At 37.0% G+C, this 8,065-nt stretch overlaps 1 protein-coding gene across 3 annotated transcripts in view; it reads right to left on the bottom strand.

The window, feature by feature from the left end:
* The window catches only part of PDZRN4 (PDZ domain containing ring finger 4), a 275,404-nt gene that overhangs the window by 219,417 nt on the left and 47,922 nt on the right, over positions 1 to 8,065 (bottom strand). The gene's annotated exons all lie outside the window — the stretch shown is intronic.

Genomic DNA, 8,065 nt, shown 5'->3' with positions numbered 1-8,065 from the left:
TTTACAGAGAAATACTGAAAACATTTTCTCTATTCTCAAAATCAAGTAAGAAATATTTCCTACAGTAAGATTTCAGATAAAAGTATGAAGTAAGAAGAAATCAACACATAGGTCTATTCTTTGCATTTGCCCATGGCTTTCAATTAGTATAGAGCATTTGTGTTTAACAGAACAACATGATTTAAGGTTAAAAAAAGCACTGATTGCTCTTTTTTTGAAAAATAGAATTAACAAACCACAAAACAAACCTTTGACCTAACATGCAAATTGTCTGGAAACGTTTTTTTTTTTTTATAAACTTTAAAAGTAAATGCAAAGATTTATACCAGACTGAATTTCCTCAGCTCACAGGTGACTTTGGAAAACTACGTATACACATACACATATAAACATCCATTTGTTGTATATTTACATGCCATTATGGATATGGCAATTGAAATACTTTAAATAAATGTTAAAGTGTGTTTGATTCACCTCAAGATACACACTTGCATCTGATGTCACTGTAGTTTGCTTCTCTATGCAAGTCCCCAACACCAAAACACACACAGACTCTCCAGAAAACTTTTCAAAGACCCACACTGACCTGTAACCTCAGGAGAACATACGCACTTTCTTGATTATCCACAAAAAGAAAAGTCTTAATCATTGCATTACTATCTCAATTTGGAACAATAAGACACGAAATTTTGATTTACCAGAATTCTACAAACCAGTTTAAAAACCTGACAACTTGAAGTGTTGCTGGAGGAAGTAATGAGTATAGGCCTTTAAGTCAGTCTTTTTTGCTCCCCACTGCTCCTTATGCATTGCTCTGAACTGCATGACATGGAAGGGAAGAAAAGGCAGTCATCATTCACCTTCTTCACCTTGATAATCTTTCTTACTGAAATATACTTAACAGTGCTTTTGTTGGAGACTGAAAGTTGTATTGCAGTATTCATGTAAACACTTGCATTTGAAAAAAAAAAGAAATCCCTTAAAGTGATTACAAATTTAGACTTTAAGAAAAGAGACTCTAATAATAACATGCTTTATCTTTTGTTCAGCACTGAATTGGTCAGGCAGTTGGACTAGATGATTGCAGTAAGTCCCTTCCAACTGAAAATAGTCTATTCTATTCTAGTTTGTAACCCACAGTGCCTTTTGGATCTTAATCACTTCCAAATCCTCACATGTAAAACAGTAGTTTGAAAAACAATAGTAGCTGCCTTCTGAGCACAGAAAGGCACAGCTTGCAAATTGTAAAAAGAAATTTTAAGTGTCATCCCAAAAGCACGGTTTTACGTTCATATAATAGCTGAAGTTGGAAAACTGTTGCAAAGGAAAGTTAAATAATATCCAGAGTGCACAGCTGAAAAGCCATGTTAAAAAAAAATCAGTCTGGAAAAGTCTGTTTAATAGATAAAACTTCAGCTGTTCCTTTTATATTATCCCCTTGTGTCTGACATCCTAGCCCATTAATATCTTAACAGTATCAAATAAAATGCTACGAGTCCTTCCACTAAAAAGTATTACAAGAAATTCATATTGAACATTAAACATTTGCAATTTTCTTTTAGTCTGACTCATATTTTAGATTGTTAGTTCATAATTATAGTTTACACTGGTGTTTGTGCCTTTGCTGCCAAGTGTTCCTGTTTTCTCAGTAGCCTCCAAATGCTCCAAGGTACTTCTACAGCCAACATCTCCTTCCAAGTGTAGTTTTTAATGCCTCCCCACAGAAGCATCCTCAGAACCAATGCATCCCACATATGTGCATCCCAAAACCTGATATGCTCATTCAATGCTCAAATATGCTTGTTGAAATTGAATGGAAACACTCAACCATGAAACTCCAGAATAAACTCTGGATACACAAATCAATGAAGATGACAAGAAAAGGAAAAGATTATTTTGCAGGAAGCAATCCCCACATCTCCTAATTTCTCAGTCCTGGTCTAAAAAAACCCAAAACCAAACCAAAAACACACAAAAAAGCCTCAGAAAAACTTAAAATAAGTAAAAATGCGTAATAAATCTTTCTATGCCAGTTTTAATGAAAACACCCTTTGCCCAAAAGCCCGCCCAAATTTTACAACCTAGTTTGATAAATGATGCTGCCTTTCTTCCCTTTTGTAACTTTGATCTCCATACAAAATACTAAACCCAAAAGCAACAAAAGTGCAGATAAAAATTTCTTACTTTGAGCAATATTTTTTATTGTTCCCTTGCCAAAAGAACGTCACCAGTCTCTCAGTCTTTGCGTGGTCTGTTTCTCTGAACAAACTCTCTCTGAAGACTGCTGAAAAATGAAGCATTGCTCTACTGCTTTCAATGGCTGGTGCCCTCAACCATTTCAAACACACATCTGCATCTTCACTTGCTAAAACCCATCACCAAGGTTCCACAAACAGCTACTCAGATTCCTCCACAAATTGCAAAAATCAGAGTTTTCTGACTTCTAAAAAGGCACAGAGAATGGTCAAAGCTGAGATTGAGTTCATGCTCTCAGCCAACACAGGGGTTCATTCCTCCACTACAGCAGAGTCAGCTAAACCAGTGATACACCAACCAATTTAGGGGACACAGACTGCCATCCAACACTTGGGTTTACTCCAGTCATAAAGACATAGAGATTAACAAGACTAGATATGACATGAAACCATATGTTAAGTGACTTCAAAGCTAGTCCCTAAATAAGGAGGGTTTACTGGAGCATTTCAAGTTGCATCTTTTCTCATGTTAATTCCTGCCAGATTTTGAGCAACGATTTAGCAATTGAAATATCTGAAACAAGGAATAAGGCTTGATCTTGTTGTTGTGTGCTGATTTTGCTTGGTTAGTTTAATGAAAAATGTAAGATTGAGTCATTAAGACTATGGAGTTGGAGCAAGCCACCTCAAACAGCATCAGAGGATGTTTTGTACCTGAATTTCTCTCTTTGTACTTATGTTGGCATTTTACATATTATGAGCTTTGATTTAATTAGTGAAATATGTAATTCCAGAAGAATGGAATATCAGACCCATGTGAAACATGACATACAAAGGCGAATAAACCAAATAATATTATTTCTTCTAAAATTATATTCATTCTTGAATGACTCAAGATTCAGTAAGGTGTGTTCTAGCTTTACAGTGAAGAACTCTGTACAAAGAGTTTTATCCCAAAAATCTAACCTCAAAAGCACTAAAAGGCACTAAAAATATGTTGGTTCATGTGAAAATTCCAAAGACTTCAAGATGTATCACTAACACTTGCTTCAGCTGAAGCTCATCCTAACTTAGATGTCACTAGCTGAAATATTTCAGGCTGAACTAATCATCTTTGTTAAAAAATACATGCCTAACTCATCTTCAATACTTGGAGAATGAGAAAATATTAAGATATTTATCCATAGGCAGTATGAATCTCATCTTAAGCGTCCTGTATGCTCTGGGTTCTATTTTTAGATTGGTTTGTTGGGTTTTTTGCAGAGCTTTGTACTCTTTTGAACACATGATCAAAAAAGTAAACATCAGGCAGATGGCTTGGCACAGGCTGGTGAACATCACTTATTGTTGTTCTCCTACTTAGTAACATGGATTCATCATGGTTTGGCCAGTCATTTATTCGTAAAATGCACAATACATGAATTTGGGGAAAACTCAACTCATTTAAAATTGGAAAAAGCAGCACCAATGATGGTGCTTCCAATTTATAATTGGACTCCACTGTTGTGTAGTAGATTTTTCTATCTAGTCCATCAGTCTCTAAAGTCTCATTTCATGTTTAAGTGGCTGAATCAAAGGAAAAATTTAGCAACTGGATTATGGAGTTCAGGCTTTTCCTGCCAGAACAGATGCCAGGAGTAGCTCAAAGCAGAATAGACAGACAAGTTCTCTGAGAGGACAGGGTACTTATACACTAAGTAGCAACTCTGATTAAGAAAGCAGGAGTGAGTATTTTTTAGTTTTAAAGTACATAAAAAGAGGGAGAGAAATGCAATGCAAGTGGATAATGTACAATTCTTCATTTTCTACTAAAACTCCCTGAAATATTTGTTCATGCCATCAACAGAACTGCTGTAACAGACTGCAGGGCTCTGACCAACATAAGATGTGAGGAATTTAAGGAATCAGATGAAAACTTTTTCTTAAGTTGCTCTGCTAAGATATTAACAGCATTGTCTGAACAGTTCGCTCTCTGAAAGGTATTCTGATATGTCATTGTGTTCTTTAATCTTTAAAATACTTCCCATAGTTAGTGCTAATTAGAAGATACAACCTCTGGGCTAAGTGATGACTAGTGATCCTTTAGATTTCCATTACCTCATAGCAGGGAGGAAACAAAAAATACAAAAAAACCCCCGCACTCTCAGTACAAGGGCACAGTACTTAAATGACTCAGAAAGAAGGCTGAAAACAGTGGTGTACATTCTAGCAGTAATAAGAGTTCTCCAAAAAAAAAAAAAAATATATGAACAATTTTTGCTTCTTACAGGCTTTTTAAAATAGAAATATTATTCTTAGTCCTCAGACTCTTCCTGCTCTATTTTTAAATAAAAATGAAAAATAGAGAAATCATTAAAAAGACTTATTAAAAAAAATAAGGTATTCTGAGTATTTGGAAACATGGAAGAATTCCTATATTTTTGATAAATATCATACTTACTCTGCCTACCACTCAAAGAAAAAGAAATTAAAAGATGTGCTAGAAAGAGCATTATGGCTTTAACACCATCCTCTTGGTCACTAGAAAGTAAATTTCTGTTTTAAAACTTCTCAAAAGAGTCAGTTTTCTATATAATCACATACTTAGAGCATACTATAAACCAGTTGTGCTGAACACTTGGAGATTTCATGGAGAAATTTAAAAAAAACAAGATGCAGTGTAAGTGCAAGTTAGAACTGTAAGTTAGAAAGTGCTGCTACACATCTGGCACTAGCACAAGGCATCCGATTTGGATCAGGGCTCTGAGCACTGCAGGGGAGGTGAAGGATTCAGCTTTCTGGTCCAAATTCTAGACATTGCACCCCTCAAAAAAATGCAACTAATCTGCTCAAGAAGGGCACAACAGCCTGAAAGCGCCTGGAACATTTATCTTTTAGGTCACAGTAGCAGCTACCAGAGAAAGCTGGAGGGCAGGCAGAGGTATGTGCTCAAAAATCTTGCTGACAGCATGAAGACCATATGGCTCCATATTTGCCATGTGCCAAAGACTAGCCTGAATCAATCAGACTGTAACAGAGAAGTGTAGGGATCCAGATGTTTTAATTCACTCAAGACAGCAAATCCCTTCCATTTAAAATAGCATGCCTTCTTCCCACATGCTGCTAGAAGGACTTCAGATATTTACCCTCTTGATCAGCATGGTTAAAGAAGCAAATGCAAGATTGAGAGACTGTGCTTGGAAACAGATGGGTAAGCTCTGAGCCTCTGGATCTCTCAAACGCTGGATGCTCCAAATGGGGGGGGAAAGACAGATAAAGGGAAAAAAACTCATATTCTCTATCAACCCATTTCAGAACTTCTCCCACATTAGGTGACCTCCTCTAGACACAGAGAATCATAATTTATCCAATTTTAAAGTTGTGAAACCATTTAATAGGTGTTTGGAAGTGATATTCAAATAAGGTTTTCATACTTAAAAACCAAGTAGAAATCAGCAGGATTTCAAGTGTTTTGAATTTTTTTTCTGTAATTTCTCCCATTCCCTCTCTGTCTCCCAGTCTTGCTACTTGAAAGACAAATATTTTCCTCAAAGAGAAAAATATGTAAAACATATCCCATAAATAACATACATAAGCTTTCTATGTAAATAAACATAGCAGCCATGACTTATTTTGTCAACAATATTTCATAAAGAGAATGCCTTCCAAAATAATTTGAATTAAGAAACAGTGTTGAGTCATTCTGCACTCCTTTCCTGCAGCAGCAGTGACTCGATCAAGTTGGGTCTGCATACAAAGTTGTAAAATTACATTAGATTTGCAATTCCAAACAAGACATATATTTACCAAAATGCCTGTGTATTAGTAACAAATGTATTTTGTTTAGTATATTTGATTTTACTAAGCATAGCCTTTGTTAGTGGTTTGAAGTGACCACATCTGCTCTTGCCAATTTAAAAATCAGTTTTTCCATAACAGTATGGTTTAAAATGCTGCAGAATTTTTCATTTTGGAGAGAAGAAGTTCCCAAATAACTACTTCTTTTTTTTTAACATTATCACTTCAATTTTCAAAGCAATTGGAAAGCACAGTGCTGTACATGCTTCTTACTACACCAATTCAACAGTTCTCAGGAGGAGCATTCTCCCATTCAACACACTGCTGTATTTCACATCTTCTTAAAAACTGGGCTATTAATTTTTTAAGTTAAGCCTTGAATAATTACTTCATTTAGAGCATTTCTTCACTGGCAGACACAAAAGGCTTTTTTCATTCAACCTCCAATTATAGACAACATGATTACCTACTCCATACAAATATAACTAGCTGATTAAGAAAAATAAGAGATCAAAGCTCTTGGAGCACATATCCTTGGGATTGCAACAATCCATTCAGTGACTTCAGAAGATAAAACACTGCATTCGCACAACACATGTAAGCTGTCAACTCCTCTAACTGTGAAGTTGTCTCAACCACAATAAAGAGCAACCTTCATGAAAGGCAGAAGAAGGCTCTTTTCACTTTCTGAAAATGCCAAGAGCTTCTGGGGTGCCAGCAGCATGTGACGTGAGAGGCATGGCTTCCTTGCACATCCTTCAGTTCTAAGCAACAAACTCAGCATGGTCTCAGACTTTATCAGTGCTTTCCACAGCTGGGCTTATCATCAATTATTCCCACTAGTCCTGATCATATGAGGCTCAAAGTGTTAGCTCTCCCTGATACATCCTAAAGTCCTCTCTGAAGCTTTTGATCTTTTCTGTTCACTGTGTTGACAAGGTTAAGGAAGTCATTGGAGAATGCCTTTCCTCCTCTCAGATTTCCATAGTTCACCAGGTTAGGGTATCTAGCTCCAGAGCAACCAGCAAGTCCACCACACCTGTAAGACAGACTTGGACCCAAACCAAGGCAATGGTACACAACCTACAGCCCAACTGCCATGGAGATCTGGCTTATCAATGGATGAGAAAGCACTTTCTTCAGGGCCGAGCCAAGATCATGCCCAGAGCAAAGATCCAAGAGAAGGGTTTTCACACAAAAGCTTGCACCTCCAGCAATAAAGATATATTTCTATGACTTTGTCTTCCCTAACATAAACAGACGCTGACACGTAAATATGTGTGTACACAATTATTTGAAAAATTCCTAAACAAAACACTCCCCCCTACATATGCCATTCTCTTCCTGGGAAGGGGATGAAAGCAACAGCATTTGACAGATGTTAGACAAGTTGTTTAATGCATTCCTGAAAGCACCTAAAGAACACCTCATATGAACAAAAATTTCCTCTAAACCTACTACCTCAGCTACATATAAATCTGCATTACTCTGGCTGCTGGGCAAGAGGGAAGGATGCTTATATCCTATTGTTTTGCAAGGTTTACCTTAAAGCTTTTTAAAAAACCTAAAAATACTCACGGGAGAGAAAAGAAAGATGACATGCAGCAAAGTCAAGCTCAAACAGGGCATCTAGGAAGATACTAAGCTTCAACTTGCCAAATTTCTGACACATTATACCTCAGGGGTGAGATCAGAAACTCGCTGAAGGAGATGGGTGTGAGCAGGCCTTCACATGGTGCCTGGGGATCTGCAGCCCATGGTAGCAACACCATTTAAGGGATCTTGCAGGTTCCTACATTAGTCAGCTCTTCCACAGGTTAACCAAAAATCCTTCCGGCCTAACAGCACTGCTGAGTTGCTAATTTGGCAACTGCCCAACTCTGCAGACCCAGTACAGTTATCATAGCTCTGCTGCAGTACTTTTCCCCCTCATTTACCCATCAGAGTTCATGGCAGCGTGTATGGATGATCTAATTTCACAATTCAGCTACCCCTATTCCTACATGCCTTCAATTTCTCCCACACTTCCTATTTATGAGCAAGCACTGGAAACTACTTCTGTGGAAACTTGAGGTTGGTGCTTTGTACTCTTT

Source organism: Corvus brachyrhynchos, unplaced genomic scaffold, assembly GCF_000691975.1.
Source record: "Corvus brachyrhynchos isolate BGI_N302 unplaced genomic scaffold, ASM69197v1 scaffold32, whole genome shotgun sequence".
In the NCBI taxonomy this organism is placed as follows: Eukaryota; Metazoa; Chordata; class Aves; order Passeriformes; family Corvidae; genus Corvus; species Corvus brachyrhynchos.
This window is presented reverse-complemented; position numbering and strand designations above follow the sequence as displayed.